Source organism: Rhinoderma darwinii, unplaced genomic scaffold, assembly GCF_050947455.1.
Source record: "Rhinoderma darwinii isolate aRhiDar2 unplaced genomic scaffold, aRhiDar2.hap1 Scaffold_131, whole genome shotgun sequence".
NCBI classification, from domain to species: Eukaryota; Metazoa; Chordata; class Amphibia; order Anura; family Rhinodermatidae; genus Rhinoderma; species Rhinoderma darwinii.
Window position 1 is genome coordinate 1,548,992 of NW_027461963.1, and position 19,410 is coordinate 1,568,401.

Below are 19,410 nucleotides of genomic sequence, written 5' to 3' on the forward strand. Positions count from 1 at the left end.
TACATACAAACATGCACATATATACATACATGCCAACATACATGCACAGATATACATACATACATACATGACAACATACATACATGCCAACATACATACATACATGCCAACATACATACATGCCAAAAAATAATAATAATACGTTCATACTTACTTTCCTCCTGTCCGGCCTCCAGCGATGACGTTTCATTCATGTCGCCGCTGCAGCCTGTGATTGGCTGCAGAGGCGGTCACGTGGGATGAAGCGTCATCCTGACGTGCGTGACCGCCACTACAGCCTGTGATTGGCTGCAGCGGCGAAAGGGATGAAACGTCATCGCTGGAGGCCGGACAGGAGGAAAGTAAGTACGAACGTATAATTTTTATTTTTTTATTACATAAATAGTGTTTTCCGCGCGCCGAGCATGTACTGTGAAGGTTGCTGAAAGAGTTAGTGCAGCCCATTAACTCTATCAGCACCCTGGACAGTAGCATGCTCGGCGCACGTAAGTGACAGGTTCGGTCAGAACTAGTTCGGTCCGAACCGAACTTTTTTGTGAAATTCGGCGAACTAGCCGAACCGAACTTTTGATAAGTTCGCTCATCTCTAGTAGGTATGTCAGTAATACACTGCAGAATTAAGGCGGGATTCACACGACAGGGTTTCCCGGCCGGGTGCCGGCCGTTCATAAATCGGCCGGCACCCGGCTGCATTAGGAATAATAGACCCCTAATGGGGCTATTCACATGACCGATTTTTTGACGGGCCAGGAAAACCGGCCGTCAAAAAATGGGACATGCCCTATATTCGGCCGGGTACCCGGCCGCCCGGCTCCCATAGAAGTCTATGGGGCCGGGTAATACACGGCCATCACCGGAATGTGTCCCGAGTGATGGCCGGGTCAACCGTCACTCGCGCACTCTCTCCTCCTCACAGTGCTGAGTGCATGTGAGGAGGAGGAGTTGATGCCATTCGGACGAATGGCTACGCTGGTGATACTGTGTGGCAGGGTCGGGGTGTACAGCAGGTGGAAGGGAGCGCTGCGCTGGCTCCCTTCCCCTGCTTGTTACGGTTCCCGACCGCTGGCTGTGTTTTTACGGCCAGCGGTCAGGGTCCTTAAAACCCGAGCCATAGACTTTTTACGGCTCGGGTTTTAAATTGCTGCCCGCGCGATCGGGCAGCTGAATGTCGGGTCTCCGGCTGTCCGTGACTGCCGGGGACCCTGAGGAGAGGATAGAAGCAGCTTTCACTGCTTCTGTCTTCTACGATGTCTTTTTACACAACGCTCAATGAACGCTGTGTATAGAAATAGAGACAGCAGCGGTGCTGTCTCTATTCCTCCCGGTGATCATGTGACTGGTCACATGATCGCCGGGTGCCGTTAGTGACAGACTGCTGCTGGGTCTTACTAGACCTAGCACAATCCTATTAGTGACAATCGTCACTGTGAGAGGGCTGATTTCCCCTGTAACTGGGGCTGCTGTGCAGCTCCAGTTACAGGGAAAAACGTGGTGTAAAAGAAAGAAAAAAAATATTAAAAGTTCCAAAAAGGTCTTTTTTGACCTTTGAGGGACAGAACATAATAATAAAAAAATAAGTAAAGTGCAAAAAATTAATCCGATTAAAAAACGGTCAGGGAAAAAACCGGATGCAAATCGGGTCCAAATCGGCCGGTAAAAACAGCAACACGGAACGGAATCGGAACGGATGCAAACCGGCCGGGAAAATCGGCCAAAAACGGCCGATTTTCCCGGCCGACACTCGGACCCTGTCGTGTGAATGAGGCCTAAGGCGGGATTCACACGACCGGGTCGCGCCCGAGCCCGAGTGCCGGCCGGTAAAATCGGCCATTCTGCCCGGCCGGTTTGCATAAAGTTTTGCATCCGGGCCGGGCAGATCTGGACAGTGACATCAGCGGCAACTCCTGAAGGGGAATCCCCATGTGTTCGGGGATTCCGCTTCAGGAGTTTCCCCTGATGTCACTGCCCAGATATGGACAGAGACATCAAGCGCTCTGTCCAGGAGCGGAATCCCCGAAAACACGGGGATTCCGCTCCTTCAAGGAGCTAAAGTGCGGCTAGCACATAGCAGAGCGGGGAGATACCTCCCTGCTCTGCGATAGTGGCGTCGCTGCAGTAGTAGCAGCCGCAGCAGCTGCTAGCGGCGCCATCGAAGGTGTCGCCGGGCCAGGGTGCTTTTAAAACAAGCAGGGGAAGGGAGCCAGCGCAGCGCTCCTTTCCACCTGCTGTACACCCCGGCCCTGCAACACAGTGTACAGCGATGCCATTCGTCAGAATGGCATCAACTCCTCCTCCTCACATGCACTCTGCACTGTGAGGAGGAGGAGATAGAGCGCAAGCGCCGGAAAACCCGGCCATCACTCGGGACACATCCCGGTGATGGCCGGGTATTACCCGGCCCCATAGACTTCTATGGGAGCCGGGCGGCCGGGTACCCGGCCGAAGATATAGCATGTCCTATTTTTTGACGGCCGGTTTCCCCGGCCGTCAAAAAATCGGTCGTGTGAATAGCCCCATTAGGGGTCTATTATTCCTAATGCAGCCGGGTGCCGGCCGATTTATGAACGGCCGGCACCCGGCCGGGAAACCCTGTCGTGGGAATGAGGCCTAACGCAGCATGTGATTACGATTTTTATAAATATTATTCACTTGTATTAAATAGATTTCTACTACATGTAAACATAAAGGTTTTCTATATTTTCTTTGCTATCTTTTCTCTACCCCACATGGCCACTCTATGGTGATGCAGGTGGGGGCGCTATTTCACTGTTTACCTCCGGCAGCAGAAGGGCGAGGGGCAGCCCTGCCACACAACAACAATCCTGGTTCCGCAGTAGAATTTTCTGTTTTTTTGGTGTAAACTTTTTGCATAGATTTTCATTGTAGGATCTGTACAAAGTGGAGCTGCCAGGAGATCGGAGACTTGATGAGATGGACGCATGCAGCTCCCGTCAGGTACATACTGGTTAGGTGAGTAGTCCCACCTCATAATATCCATGAAATATGGAAATAAATAGGTTTTGGACAAATATCAAACTATCACTGCCAGGCAAAAAACTTTAAAACCTAATTTTTAATAAATATTAACTGTAAAAAAAATAATCAAATACCAATTTAATTTTACTACAAAACACATAGCACCTCGATCAGTTGTACAAGCATCTTTGGGGTACTCCAGCGGGTAGAGTTCATAGAACAGGGTATAATACTAGTAATACCAGTTCAGTATCCGGGCATAATAAATGAGTAGTCCCACCTCCCCTTTCTCATCCATATTAGGCTCTGTTCACATCTGCGTTGGGGTCCCGTTCTGACGTTCCGTCTGAGGTTTCCGTTAGAACAGGACCCTGAGCAGACACCGACGAAAACCAGGGGTTTCCGTTTCCATCACCATTGATTTCAATGGTGACGGAGCCGGTGCCCGTGGTTTCCGTTTGTCTCTTTTGTGCTCCGGACCCTTCGTTTTGCCGGAAGCAATAGCTTAGTCGACTACTGAAATCAATGGTGATGGAAACGGAAACCCCTGGTTTCCGTCGGTGTCAGTTTGTGTCTGCTCAGGGTCCTGTTCTGACGGAAACCTCTGACGGGAACGTCAGAACGGGACCCCAATGCAGATGTGAACAGAGCCTTAGGGCATGACCAGACGTGGCGGAATTGCTCTGCAATTCCGCTGCGGATAGTCCGCAGCGTAAATCCGCAGCGTACACGTTTCTCCATTGCTTTCCACAGCTTTTTAGTTGGGTTCGTTTACACGTTGCGGACAATTCTGCGGAGCATAGGCTGTGGTGCGGAATTTGGTGTCCGCAGCATACACTGGCTGTTGCGGACGTGTAGCGGACTTGTTGCGGACTCATTGCGGAATTTCTCCATTGACTTCAATGGAGAGTGAAAATTCCGCAATGAAGTCCGCAGATGTTATGTGTGCTGCGGAGCGTACTGGTTTTACTAACATGATAGTTCTTCATTCTGGCTAGACCTATGTATCTCTAGATCTACAGCCAGACTGAGGAAGTCAATGGGGCTCCCGTAATTACGGGTGATTACGTGTGTGCACCCGTAATTACAGGAGCGTTAATAGGCGATGTCAGTAAATAGTCACTGTCCAGGGTGCTGAAAGAGTTAAACGATTGGCAGTAACTGTTTCAGCACCCTGGACAGTGACATCCGATCACAATATACATCAGCCTGTAAAAAAAAATAGAAGTTCATACTTACCCATAACTCCCTGCTTCTTCCTCCAGTCCGGCCTCCCGGGATTACGTTTCAGTCCAAGTGACGGCTGCAGCCAATCACAGGCCAATCACAGGCTGCAGCGGTCACATGAACTGCCGCGTCATACAGGGAGGTCGGGCTGGATGTCGAAAGAGGGACGCGTCACCAAGACAACGGCCGGGTAAGTATGAATTTCTTTTTCTTTTACTAGGGAAAGGGCTGTCCCTTCTCTCTATCCTGCACTGATAGAGAGAAGGGAAGCCCTTTCCCCCTCAATACGCAACGGCCAGTCCGCATCAATTTAATGCCCATTTTAGGCAAAGCCGCGACAGAATCTGCAACGCAGATTATGTGCGGCATTGATGCGGACAGTGTATGCAGAACTCCGCCACGTCTGGTCATGCCCTTAGACTGTCACACAGAAACCTCTGCATGTTCTTTATATCCACAATTTCTAGTTATAATCCCTCCTCATCGGGCTGCAGCGGCCAAACCGCAGGAGAAGTGGAGGGTGTGAACATAATCTTAGGCAGCCTTGGCTGGAATTACAGCTGTGATTGGATAGAGTAGGTCACATGTGGACACGAAGTCCCTGTTTACACACCAAGTTTTTTGCAGGTGGAAAAATCTGCCTCAAAATTCCTTCTGCCGCTTTTTTTACGCATTTTTCGACCACGGCCATTGAGCACCGCAGGCAAAAATGCTGCGAAAACCATTTTCTTTGCCTCCCATTGATGGCAATGGGAGGTCAGAGACGGAAACGCTTGAAGAAAGGGCTTGACGCTGCTTTTTTTCCTGTGAGTGTTTTTTTCTCGTGGGAAAAACGCCTCTGCATCCCATTGAAATCAATAAGATTAGTTTTCGGTCGTTTTTTGGTGCGGTTTTCACGTAAAAAAATGCTCCAAAAAAACTCTGTGTGAACTAGGCCTAATATTTCTCCATATATTACATGTGGATTTTGCAGCATATTTGGCTGTGCATCCTTTGCATTACAATCTACTGCAGACTGTTACTGCTGCAAGTTTATGCAGTTTTCTAGAACCCTATTCATACTTTATGTGTCAATTTGACCATGGAAATCTGCAATAAATATGTAACATGTGAACATAGACTTAGGGGCTACACGTGATGTTTCAGGCTACATTTACACACTGCAACCAGGTTACATCACACTTGTCTTCTCTCCCAGATTGTCCTGGAGACTTCCAAACTAGGGAAGATCTTACATGATGTAGCTGCATAAAGGAAGGCACTCTGCTGGGACTATTTGTGAGGGGGAACTCTGCTTGTAGTGGTTATTGGGGGCAGTCTGCTGGCACTAATTATTGGAGGCACTTTGCTGGCAATATGGTTTATTGAGGGGTCTCTGCTGGTAGTGTTGTTTATGAGGGGGCAGTATTCTGGCACTGTTTAAGGGACAATACTCTGCTGGCACTGTATGGGGGCACTCTGCTTACTCTTAGGCTGGGTTCACACGACCACATTAACGTCCGTAATGGACAGACGTATTTCGGCCGAAAGTTCCGGACCGAACTCAGTGCAGGGAGCCGGGCTCCTAGCATCATAGTTATGTACGATGCTAGGAGTCACTGCCTCGCTGCAAGACAACTGTCCCGTACTGTAATCATGTTTTCAGTACGGGACAGTAGTTCCACGGAGAGGCAGGGACTCCTAGCATCGTACATAACTATGATGCTAGGAGCCCGGCTCCCTGCACTGAGTTCGGTCCGGAACTTTCGGCCGAAATACGTCTGTCCATTACGGACGTTAATGTGGTCGTGTGAACCCACCCTAATTATGGGGTCGCTCGCTGATAACTGAGGCTTCTTAGCTGTCCTTATCGGTGGCGTTTACATAGGAAAGAAATTCTCAAACCACATCTCAAATCTCCCTGTAGTTGATTCTAAAAACAGACAAGTATGGCTCAGAAAAACGGCTGCAAACAAATAACCATTGATGTGAATGGAAATGAACAAAATGTTTTTCGCTTTCTGCGATTATTATTTACATGTTTTATAAGACATGTTGCATCTCGTGTTATACACAGCAGGAGGCAACAGCACACGTCTTATCACACAGGAAGAGGAAATACATCAGAAAGGGAAACGGGAAGAGGAAGAGCAGCCATGTCATACAGGAAATACAGGGAAGTGACATCATCACAGGAGGTAACGTATATCCTGTGTGCGGGGACCCCAGAAATATGATGAGACTGACGTATCAGGGCTGATACATAGTAATGTTATGTTAATGTTATGTTATTATATATCATTACGTGTGTGTTTAGGCTGTGCTTATATATGTTAGTAGGTCGGACCAGAAGGATCGCGTGTTCTGTATACAAGCTCCAGATAAGAAGAACATGGATCAGCACATCAACACCAGCGCTCCTGGGACTGCGCTCCAACCACACAGCATTTCATCCGGAGGATCGACTGTTCCGTAGTCCAAAACGTCACTTCTCGGGTTCTATTCCTACAATGGAGGAAAAAGTCAATTACATATTTTCAGTAATTATTGTTACAATATCTCCATTAAGGAAATCTCATGTATGGAATATTTTTTTGTATCACCTTAACTTCTGGTTACACCTGAAATGCCCTATAAGGGTATTTAGATATCATAGAGGGGGGTATCACGCTGGAGACCCTCTCTATGACCCAAATGGAAGCTCTGCGCCACCTCTGTCCAGAGGCTGTGTGTGGTATTGCAGCTTTTCTGTATTGAAATGTATAGGGCTAAGCTGTCCACACACCGCACATCACCTGTGGACAGGTGTGGCTCTGTTTTTGGAAGATATCAGCTCTATTTTTCTAATTATGTACAACCCCTTTAATGAAATAATCTCTTTAGAGGGTTTTCTCCATCTCAGACGTTTATGTGATATCCACCTATGCGCATGCACGCAGCTCTCTCCGTTCTGTACTATGGGAGTTACGCAAATAGTTCAACAGCGCTCAGCTGTTTCCGAAACTTCCATAGAACAGAATAGAGAGAGGGACGTGCGAGGCCTTTCCGAAGTCATTCTCCACCTGGAATCAGCAGCCATTAGACGGGACAGGGATCTGGGAACAAAGCAGGACAGGGTCAGGGAGAGACCTCCGTTTTCCACATAGGTGTGAGTCCCAGAGAAATAGTAAGATGGGAGTACCCCTTTAAATAAAACTTCTTAGTGATGATCCATTTTCTTAAGGTGTTTAATTAAACTATGGACAGTGGGGTCGAAGAACCCGCACCCAAAATATCTATACTGGAGTGACATGCGTGTTACTAACGCTGTATACAAGCTCCCCACGTATAACAGACAGGGCCCTCACTGAGACTTTGTAGGGGCTCCTAGAGACAAATATATATTGATGTACAGACATTTTCCCCTCCGTTATTGTGCTGCAAGACCTCCCCACATATAACAGGCAGGACCCTCACTGACCCCCTGGACAGACACATAGGCCTGAATATATTTATATCTTTATATTTTCCATTATTCACCTGCAGGAAATGTTATTTTTAGAAATGGGGAGAAATACTTGGAATTGTGTTTTTTTAGTTTCTGATGTTATTTTTGTTACTTCTCAGGTATAAGGAGAAAAGTATCCGGCACATACAAGATGAGACGTGGATGAAGATGTGCGGAGGACTGTACCCCCCCGGGAAAGAGCGGGCTGTCACTGGTATTACCATGGGGCAGATTTACTACATGACCGTAGTGAGGTGCATTGACCGTGACTTGCGGCTCGTACGTCCGCGGAGTGTCACCCACGGCCACCCTCAAATCGCGGGCCGTGCATATGACCGCGTGCATTATTTTCTATGAGCCTGTACCGCAAAACACGACCGTAATAAGACATGTCCGTTGTTTTTGCGGTCCAGGTTCCTGGGCAATACATGGACCGTGGAAACCAAGGTCGTATGCATGGGCCCATTGAAATGAATGGGGTCGCAATTCACCTGCAGATTTGCGGGTGAATTGCGGCCGCAAAAATAAGTTAGTGTGCATGGGGCCTAAAACTATCTGAGTTTTACACAGTGTAAACTGATACAAGGAAGTCAGAAACTGCGCCAAATTTATCACAGTGATGCACGATGTATGATAGATTTTGCTAGACATGTTAGACACTTTTCTCTTCCTTATACCACCTCTTGGTTGGCTTAGTTTAAGACACGCCCCTTTATTCTAGGCCACGCCCCTTGTCAAGCACGCCGCAAAATGTGTCTAAAACAATTAATAAATATGGCGCACAACATGTACGCCATAATTCTGGCTCAATTTGAATAGTAAATCTGTCCTACTATAAATGTAATATAAATTTGGGGTTAGTATTCAGGGCATATTCCCTATTTAAAGAATTGATAAGAGTCGGGAATCCTTCAGCTTAGTCCATTCTCTCTACTATCAGTCAGTACAGGGAGTAGTAGTACATATAAAACATTACATGGTCACCATGTCAGCTTTATTCTGCCTGCACTGACAGCACAAAGTCTTCATGGTGACTGCAGGACTGGAAGTCAAGGACCACCTCTATGATGTCCGCGGGACCTAATAGGGATATGGCGCTTTTTCCATTTATTTGTTGTTGTACTGTAATGAGAATATTATTTACATGCAGTATTTATTGCTAGGGGTATTTTTTTTTTCTGAAAATTCTATAAAGAGCAAGTGGTGTAGGATTGGATAAGTCTGGTGACATCAAGACACAAATGTGACCTCAAGAATTCGTCAATGAGCTGATAATCCCGGTGCCAATTCTGGCTGCAAGTAATATATAAAGGGGCACACCTACCTCAAGTACTGGCACAGTATAAGGTCATCAGGGTGACTGCAGGACTGGAATTAACGCTCTTTTATGAAAAGGGTGTTTTGCAATGTTCAGCACATGGCAGCTTTGTGTATATAGTAGTATATAGACCCTACTGCACTGATTCTTCATACTATACCCTAATAGAGCATAGTTGACAATATTTGGAATTTCTTTCTAGGGACACTTCGGTTTCAGATGGATTGAGACAGGACTTGACAGGGCCTACCTTTGACAGAACGTGGTTCATTGGGCATGGCTTGTCATGGGGCAGGGTTAGTGAGAATACACTTTGTGTACCAGATATTCCCTGTATTCTATCCTCACTATAAAAACATTGCAGTAAGGACAGTATAGAGGGAGGGTATCGCCTGCAGAAGTGATCTAAGTAAGTATGGCACGTGACCACTGTGGCCAGTGATTGACTAGTTCGATCATGTGCCGATACGGGACATCACTGGTCCAGCCTATGTCAACAGGCCGGCAGGGGATTGTGAACCGCCGGCACTGGAGCCGCAGAGAATTAGAAGGTGGGTATTTGCTAAATTGTGCAATTTTCAGTTTGAATTACAATTTTTATAAAGCCTGGAAAACCCCTTTAATACCAAACCCGAAAATGTATTCAGACCCCGGACAAATCCCCTTTTATGTACTTCCCGCTCCTTCAGCAGCTCTGGGTCCCATTCGGCTCCGGACCCCACCTCTGCTGGCTGAGCCAGGAGCTGTTAGTGATATTGGCCTTTACATATTGGAGTAATCCAATAGATAACAGCCAATTTTTTAAATAAAATCCTGCGATGTAGTTTGGGTGGGCACTGCGCCTTTGATTGCATGACAAATTTTTCTTGGAGTTCCCCTTTAAAAATTGGTAAGCGGCGGGTAACACAAATACTTCACACGTGGACAGTAAAGTAAAGCCCATTTTATTTTGACTGTATTTCTGGACCGGACTGGTCCGGGACTAAACTTGACTGGTCCCTTCGTCAGGTTAAGATCAGATAAAGGGACAAGTCGTGCCAGAAACGCGTATTTAAATAAAATTCTACCATCGCTTGGCGCCCTATCTGTCCCCGTTTTGAAACCTTTGTGTTAACCGCATCTTAGTTGAGCAGATTTACTTGTGAATTTTGTGTCTTAGTTGAACATAGAACGCACTATCTACCTACCTGGCAGATAAAGGGTCTTGGTGTGGGTCACGGGGAATATCTTCAAGAGAGCAACTCTTCACTAGGACATTTTATTTATTCTTGTTTCAGAACTGAAGGGAATGTACCGTACAACATCAGCAGGAGGAAGCCCTGGTGTCGAGAACGTCAGCCATGGAAAGGGATGTGCCAGATCAAGGTCTCTACGCTAAAGAGGCAGCAGATATGAACCACTAATGTCCATCTAAGAATGCCGGAACGTCATCCGTCCACACCTCCTCCTTCCCATCCCCCACTGTCCAGAAGGGGTTTTTAAGATCCATCCAATTAAAAGACAACTGTCCAGAAGTCTTTGAAAATGAAGCCTTGTCCATGATTCGCAGGGCTGCGGTGAAGTACAATGGTTTTGGGTGTTTAATGGCAAGTCTCTTCAGATGCCCGGCAATGGACTTCCTCCCCTCGTCCTTTTTGGTAGGGTCTCTGCACTCCCTTTCCTGTAGAACAGCTGCCTCTACAGATTCCCAAGGCCATCCATATTTTTTTCCTGTCTGGCTGATAGCAACACATGTCAATAAAAACATACCTCAATGTATTTATTGTATTTGTAATAAAAATGGATAGACAAATACATAAAAATAATTTGTTTTAATTCCAAAGAACTTTCATAAAATCTATATTATACCTGTGTAATCAATTGTGGACATGGTCACTGATTCATTGAAGTCCAGCAAAGAAATCCCCCAGCCTGAGACATACTGTACTCCGTGTCAGAAGAACAAGAAGCTACAAAAAGAGAGACAACTGCATCCAGTCGATGTTCTTATCAACAAAGAGGTTTAAAAGGTGAGAAGACTAATTGACATTTTTTTTCAAGGTATTACTCTAGGGAGCGCTCCTGTTATCATCTTTGTCTCACACTGTATTTTCCTAAGGTACTGTATACATTTCACTCATTAATGCCGACCTAGCCAAGTGAGCACACAACAAACTAAGCCTGCACACCCAAATAGAGTACCAACCATCTACACATCATTCCAATAAAGGAGTTTTGCCTTTGCACAGCGCTCCAAGGGGAGCACAATACAACTTCAATACTGCAAATACCTAACCTGAACGTCACATCTGCACCTTCCTCTTCTCTTTTGAAGATGTTAGTGTACAGAGTAGTAGGGGAATTGACCAGACATGATGTGCTGCCTCGTGGACTGTCCTATATTTCCAGAGCGAAGGAAAGATAGGTGGTCTGGCCAGTTGTAGACTTCATCCCTAACATCTGACACAGACCAAAATAAGTATTCGGCACTCAAAGCTAAAGTTTTAAGAAATCAGTCAGCCGCCATTCGGAACGAAGCGCCAACTACTGGATGTACCAGCAACCAGAACGGCACAGTGCCTGATGAAGGTCATGTACAACCACTTGAAAAAAAATCAAGATTTCTTCTTTAAACTTCAGCTTTGTGTGCCAAATACTTATTTTGACTACGATTGGGTTGGGACCCTATTCGTGCACCTACATCGTCCAGTGCGTTCTGAACCACTACTTATCTGGCACAGACCATCCTGGAGCTGAATGTCTCTGAGGCTGCTCTTTCAAAGTTGCTAATGTAGCTCATCTGGGCTCCATAGACCCAACCTTTATATATGACTCCTAGAGAAATGGGTTAGTGAAAGAAAAAGGTAAAATTCAGATCCTGGAGGCCATTGAGTATGTCAACCTTTGGACCTTGATTGGCATCTACGCCATATTTTCAGAGTAATCCATCAGATGTCTCAAGAAGAACATTTTATGAGGAAAGGACAATGTTGATGAGATTGCAGGTCCTCCTGTTTCTAACTCACATAATTATTACCCAGCATCCAGGTAAATAGTGCATACAAAGTCCAGAAATATAACCAGGCGACTGTCCAGATAAACATTGGATACAGCGCCCAGAAATGGTGCATTGTGCCCCGATAAATATTTCCTTAAAAGGAATGTCCGAGAAATTAAACTAGTTGCATGGAATGTTTTGAAATGAAATAAACAGCCATTACTCACCTGTTAAATCCCCTGCACCCATGATCTGGTGGTCAACCCGATGGGTTGATTGAAGAGACTACCCTACGTGGATCGACACCCGCTACAAAATTCTCACCCAAAAATTAAGATATGGAATAGGTTACCCCTTTCTATGGCAGATCGAATAGCCGTAATTAAAATGATAGTATTACCCCAGTTGTTGTATCCATTGATTAACAGTCCCATATGGATAGGAGAAAAGACGTTTAAATGCATAGAAAGCTTAACCCCTTCCCGACATTTGTCGTAAGTATACGACATGGAAAGCCAGTGCTTCCCGCAAAATGTCATATACTTACGCCAAATAATTGGCACCGGCTCAGAAGCTGAGTCGGTGGCATCATCGCCGGATCTCAGCTGTATCTGACAGCTGACATCCGGCTGTAATGGCGGGGACCAAAATTAGCTTTGATCCCCGCCATTAACCCCTTCAATGCAGCGTTCAAACGTGATCGCTACATTTAACCTGTTTGCAGCTCATTGGAACCACAGCAATGAAATTGCCGGGGTTCCGGTGGCTGCAATAGCAACCGGAGGCCTAATACTGGCCTCCCAGTCTGCCTAGCACGGAAGCCGGTCAAGATCCGTACAGCGGCGGAGCCTGATCGGCTTCCGTAGCCGCCGGCAAGATGGCGCCGACTCAGGAGCTGATCCAGCGTCATCAGCGGTGGAGGTCAGCGATATATTACAGCTGACATCCACATGAAATGGTAGGATCCGATCCCTGCCATTAACCCCTTTGATGCAGCAATCGAAAGTGATTGCTGCATCTTAGCGGTTGCTAGCAGATCGCCAGCCCTGACAGGCAATCAGGACTTGCGACTGCTGCTATGGCAACAGGAGACACAATGACCTCCTGCTCTGCCATTACGGAAGCTGATTAGGCCCCGCCGGGAGGCGAAGCCTAATCGGCTTGCTGTCAGTGAATAACTGACAGATCTAATACATTTCACTACGTAGGTAGTGCAATGTATTAGAAAAAAACTAAAGCTGACAGTTGGACCGTCAAGTCCCCTAGTGGGACTTGAGAAAAAGTGTAAAAAAAAGTATAAAAAAAGTGTCAAAAAAAAGTGAAAAAAATAAAAGTTTGAAAACAATAAAAGTTTCAAGTAATAAAATAAAACACAATCGCCCTTTTTCACTTATCAAGTCCTTTATTATTGAAAAATAATAATAAACCATACGTATTTGGTATCGCCGGGACTGTAACGACCTGAGGTATCAAAATATAATATTATTTATTGCACACGGTGAACAGCGTAAAAAAAAAACGTACCAGAGTTTCTGTTTTTTGGTCACTTTGACCTACATATATTGGAATAAAAAGTGATCAAAAGTCGCACGTATCCAAAAATGGTACCTATAAAAACTATAGCTCGTCTTGCAAAATACAAGCCCTCATACAGCTCCGTCGACAAAAAAGTAAAAAAGTTATGGTTCTCACAACTTGGCGACAGAAAAAATACATTCTTTTTACAAAAGTAATTTTATTGTGCAAAAAAATGTAAAACATAAAAAAGTGCTAGAAATTAGGTATCGCCAGAATCGTACGGACCCGCAGAATAAAGTTAACATGTAATTTATAATGCTTGGTGAACGCTGTATAAAAAAAACCTAAAAAAAAACTATGCCAGAATTGTATTTTTTTGTTTACCTGGCCTCCCAAAAAATAGGATAAAAGGTGATCAAAAAGTCACATGTACCTCAAAATGGTACCAATAATAACTACAGCTCGTCCAGCAAAATACCACTATGTCTATGAAAAAATAAAATTATTTAAGGCTCCAATAAGTCAGGAAAGAAAAAATATGCAGTTGTGCCGGCCCGAGGGGAACATTTCTTCTGTTTCAAGAGGCGATTTACCAAGGACCTAAAATTAGGGAACCAGGAAGGGCAGGGCCCAAACATATCTGCTGGAAGCGAGGGTGCCCGTATTATACCAGGACAACACTTTCCCAGCAAAATTCCCCAAACTGCAAAGGTGCGGAGTGTGGACCAAAAGGGGGATAAGAAAGGACGCCATATATCAGTGCGACACCGGCCTGTGCAGAAAGGATTGCTTCACAGCGTAACACACATCTATGGATCATTTTATTGCTTTTTTACCCCATTATTATGCCACCTGACTATGTCCCTGATGTACTCTGCCCAGCTTACATATGCCCCACATTATAAATGGAAACACCAGCAATAATCAAACAAATCTACTACCAAGCAAAATCCGCTCTCAAAAAGCCAAATGGCGCTCCCTCCGCTCTGAACGCTACAATGTGCCCAAACAGCAGTTTACTTCCACATATATGGCATCTTCATACCCGGGAGACCCTTTTAACAATTTTTGGGGTGTGTGTCTCCAGTGGCATAAGCTGGGCATGACATATTTGTCACTGAAATGGCATATCTAGGGAAAAATATTAATTTTTAATTTGCACCATCCGCATTGCAATCATTTATGGAAAAGACCTGTGGAGTGAAAATGCTCACTACACCCCTTAATAAATGCCTTGAGGGGTGTAGTTTCCAAATGGGATCATTTCTCAGGGGTTTCTTTTTATTATTCCACATCTGAGCCTCTGCAGTTGTGAACCAATACTTTGTAAATCGACAAATTAGGCCTCAATTTTACATGGTACACTTTCACTCCTGAGCCTGGTCGAATGTCAGGGCAAAAGATTAGGGCCCCATGTAGGGTGTTTCTAAAACCGGGAAACACTGCATAATAATTAGAGAGCTGTCTTGTTATGGTGGCACAAGCTTGGCACCACATATTGGCATATCTATGGAAAAACTCCCATTTTCACTCTGCAACATCGAGTGCACACTAAATTCTACAAAACACCTGCAGGGTTAAAATGCTTACTACACCCCTAGGTAAATGCATTGAGGGGTGTAGTTTCCAAAATTGAGTCACTTCCGGGGGGTTTCCACTGTTTTGGGCCCATAGGCGCCCAGAAACCAATCCAGCAACATTTGCACTCCAAATGGCGCTCCTTCCATTCTGAGCCCTGCCGTGTGCCCAAACAGCAGTTTATGACCACATATGGGGTATTGCCATGCTCGGGAGAAATTTCTTTACAAATGTTGTGTTCTTTTTTTCCTTTATTTGTTGGGAAAATGAAAAATTTTGCGCTAAAGCTACGTCTTATTGAAGAAAAAGGATTGTTTTTATTTTCACTGCCCAATTCTAATAAATTCTATGAAACATCTGTGGGGTCAAAATGCTTACTACACCCCTAGATGAATTCCTCAAGAGGTGTAGTTTCTTTTGGGCGTTTTCATTGTTTTGTCCCCTCAGGAGCTTTGCAAATGTGACATGGCCTCTGCAAACCATTCCTGCTAAATGTGATCTCCAAAAGCCAAATAACGCTCTTTCCCTTCTAAGCCCTGCCGTGTGTCTAAACAGCCACTTATTACCACATGTGGGGTATTGTTTTACTCGGGAGAAATTGCTTTACAAATTTTGCAGTGCTTTTTCTCCTTCAGTCCTTGTGGAAATGAGAAAAAATTAGCTAAACCTACATTTTCTTTGAAAAAATATAGATTTTTATTTTCAGGGCCTAGTTCCAATAATTTCAGCAAAGACCTGTGGGGTCCAATCGCTCATTATACCCCTAGATAATTTCCTCAATGGGTGTAGTCTCCAAAATGGGGTCACTTGTGGGGGGGGGGTTTCCACTGTTTTATCCCCTCAGGGGCTTTGTAATTGTGACATGGCCTCTGCAAACTATTCCTGCTAAATTTGAGCTCCAAAAGCCAAATGGCGTTCCATCCCTTCTAAGCCCTGCCGTGTCTCAATACAGCCAATTATTACCACATGTGGGGTATTGTTTTACTCGGGAGAAATTGCTTTACAAATTTTGCAGTGGTTTTTCTCCTTGTGGAAACCTACATTTTCTTTGAAAAAATTTAGATTTTAATTTTCACGGCCTAATTCCAATAATTTCTGTAAAAAACCTGTGCGGTCAAAATGCTCACTATACCCCTAGATAATTTCCTTGAGGTGTGTAGTTTCCCAAATGGGGTCAATTTTAACAGGGATTTTCACTGTTTTGGCACCTCAAGAGCCCTTCAAACCTGACATGGTGCCTAAAATATATTCTAATAAAAGTAAGGCCCCAACATCCTCTAGGTGGTCCTTTGCTTCTGAGGCCAGTGCTTCATTCCAGTAGCACGCTACGGCCACATGTGGGATATTTCCAAAAACTGCAGAACCTGGGCAATAAATATTGAGTTGCATTTCTCTGATAAAACCTTCTGTGTTATAAAAAAAATTGTATTAAAAATGTATTTTAAAAAATATGTAATTTGTAAATTTCACCTCTACTTTGCTTTAATTCCTGTGAAATGTCTAAAGGGTTAACCCCTTAGTGACCAGCCCATTTTAAGCCCTAATGACCAAGCTATTTTATTTGTTTTTCCATAGTCGCATTCAAAGAGCTATAACTTTTTTATTTTTTCGTCTACATAGCTGTATGAGGACTTGTTTTTTGCGGGATTAGTTGTACTTTTTAATAGCACCATTTTTGGGTACATATAATTTTTTTATTAACTTTTATTAACTTTTTTTGGGGGGTTTATAAAAAAAAACTGAAATTCCGCCATTGTTCTATGCGTTTTTAAATTGACGCCGTTCACTGTGCGACGTAAATAACATGTTACCTTTATTCTATGGGTCGGTACGATTACACCGATACCACATATGTAGAGGTTTCTTAAGTTTTACGACTTTTGCACAATAAAAACACTTTTGAACTAAAATTATTTGTTTTGCATCGTCGCTTTCCAAGGGCCATAACTTTTTAATTTTTTCATCAATGTATTGATTGTTTGGGCTTGTTTTCTGCGGGACGAGACGTAGTTTTGATTGGTTCTGTTTTGGGGTGCATGGGACTTATTGATTCATTTTTATTATGACTTTTTTGGGGGGCAATGGAAAAAAATTGCAATTTCGCCATAGTTTTTTGCATTTTTTTTTTACGGTGTTCACTTTGCGGTTTAAATTACATATTAACTTTATTAATGGAGTCATTACGGTCGCGGTGATACCATATATGTGTACTGTTATTATTTTTTTACACTTTTACTAAATAAAACCACTTTTTATGGAAAAAAATGGTTTTATTTATTTTTTTACTGTACTTTTTATTAATAATCTTTATTTCACATTGATTACTTCTTTTATTAGTCCCACTAGGGGACTTTACTGTGCGATCTTCAGATCGCTGCTATAATGCTTTGGTATACTTCAAATGCATGTGCGACCCGTTATAGCATTTGCGGGCCGCCGATGGGTGAAGGGGAGCTCACTCCCTCTGTAAACAAAGTTAGATGCCGCGGTCGCTATTGACGGCGGCATTTAACGGGTTAAACGGCCACGATCAAAGTAAACTTCGATCGCGGGTGTTGGAGCAGGAGCTCAGCTGTCATCAGACAGCTGAGTCCCGGCTCCAGCCTGCACGGGAGACCCGTGCAGGACTTAGGCTAGGCTCACGTGAAAAGGTGTCAGCCTAGCCTAAGGCCCCTTAGTGACAAACGTAAAAAGGTGTATTGTTTGTCACTAAGGGGTTAAGACATTTTCTAAATGCTGTTTTGAATACTTTGAGGGGTGAAGTTTTTAAAATGGGGTGACTTTTTGGGGGTTTCTAATATATAAGGCCCTCAAAGCCACTTCACAACTTAAAAAGGCTCTGTCACCAGATTATCAAATCCCTATGCATGTGATCAGCGCTGCAATGTAGAAAACAGTAACGTTGTTTTTTTTTAAAAAAAACAATAATTTTTGCCCAAGTTATGAACAATTTTATATTTATGCAAATGAGCATTTAAATGGACAACTGGGCGTGTTTTCTCGTATTTCCAACTGGGTGTGTATTGTGTTTTTACCAACTGGGCGTGTTTACTTGATTTACCAACTGGGCGTTGTGAATAGAAGTGTATGACGCTGACAAATGAGCATCATACACTTCTCATCGTTCCCACCCAGCTTCTTTCACTGCAGAAATACAGCGTGACGTTACCCACAGGTCCTTCAACCTTGTCGTCGGACAAAGAAGATACATCGGCTCCAGGCGTCCAAAAGGTTAATATGTTCGCCTCTAGGGAGTTTGCTATGCTTACCTGCACATACCCTGCACTGTACTCCCTGACGCCTGGTGCTGATGTGTCTTCTCTCTTCCGACGCCAAGGTTGAAGGACCTGTGGGTGACGTCATCATTCCCAGCTAGCTTCTTTCACTGCAGACACAGCGTGACGTCACCCGCAGGTCCTTCAACCTTGGCGTCGGAAGAGAGAAGGCACATCCGCTCCAGGTGTCAGAGTACAGTTGAATTTGCAGCAGCATCACAATGTGCAGGTAAGCATAGCAAACTCCCTAGAGACGAGCATATTAACCTTTTGGACGCCTGGAGCCGATGTATCTTCTTTGTCCGATGACAAGGTTGAAGGACCTGTGGGTGATGTCACGCTGTATTTCTGCAGTGAAAGAAGCTGGGTGGGAACGATGAGAAGTGTATGCTGATTTGTCAGCGTCATACACTTCTATTCACAGCATGTATCCTATGTGTGAGTGGTGTGTGCAGCATGTATCCTATGTGTGAGTGCCATGTGCAGCATGTATCCTATGTGTGAGTGGCGTGTACAGCATGTATTATATGTGTGAGTGGCGCATGCAGCATGTATCCTATGTGTGAGTGGCGTGTGCTGCGTGTATCCTATGTGTGAGTTTCGTGTGCAGCATGTATCCTATGTGTGAGTGGCATGTGCAGCATGTATCCTATGTGTGAGTGGCATGTACAGCATGTATCCTATGTGTGAGTGTCATGTACATCATGTATCCTATGTGTGAGTGGCCTGTACAGCATGTGTCCTTTGTGTGAGTAGCGTGTACAGCATATATCCTATGTGTGAGTGGCGTGTAAAGCATGTATCCTATGTGTGAGTGGCATGTGCAGCATGTATCCTATGTGTGAGTGGCGTGTGCAGCATGTATCCTATGTGTGAGTGGCGTGTACAGCATGTATTCTATGTGTGAGTGGCGCATGCAGCAAGTATCCTATGTGTGAGTGGCGTGTGCTGCGTGTATCCTATGTGTGAGTTTCGTGTGCAGCATGTATCGTATGTGTGAGTGGCGTGTGCAGCATGTATCCTATGTGTGAGTGGCCTGTACAGCATGTATCCTATGTGTGAGTGGCGTGTACAG

At 44.6% G+C, this 19,410-nt stretch overlaps 1 long non-coding RNA gene across 4 annotated transcripts; it reads left to right on the forward strand.

Moving 5' to 3' along the window:
- The first annotated feature begins 2,581 nt into the window (after positions 1-2,581).
- Positions 2,582-10,763, forward strand: LOC142699132 (uncharacterized). 4 transcript variants are annotated; one of them, XR_012866011.1, is made up of 3 exons: positions 2,582-2,970; positions 6,260-7,883; positions 10,265-10,763. It is a non-coding gene; the product is annotated as an uncharacterized LOC142699132 (long non-coding RNA). The 4 variants fall into 4 exon arrangements; XR_012866012.1 differs by having other exon boundaries at positions 2,582-2,955; XR_012866010.1 differs by lacking the exon at positions 2,582-2,970 and having other exon boundaries at positions 5,997-6,380; positions 6,520-7,883.
- Positions 10,764-19,410: the final 8,647 nt, after the last annotated feature.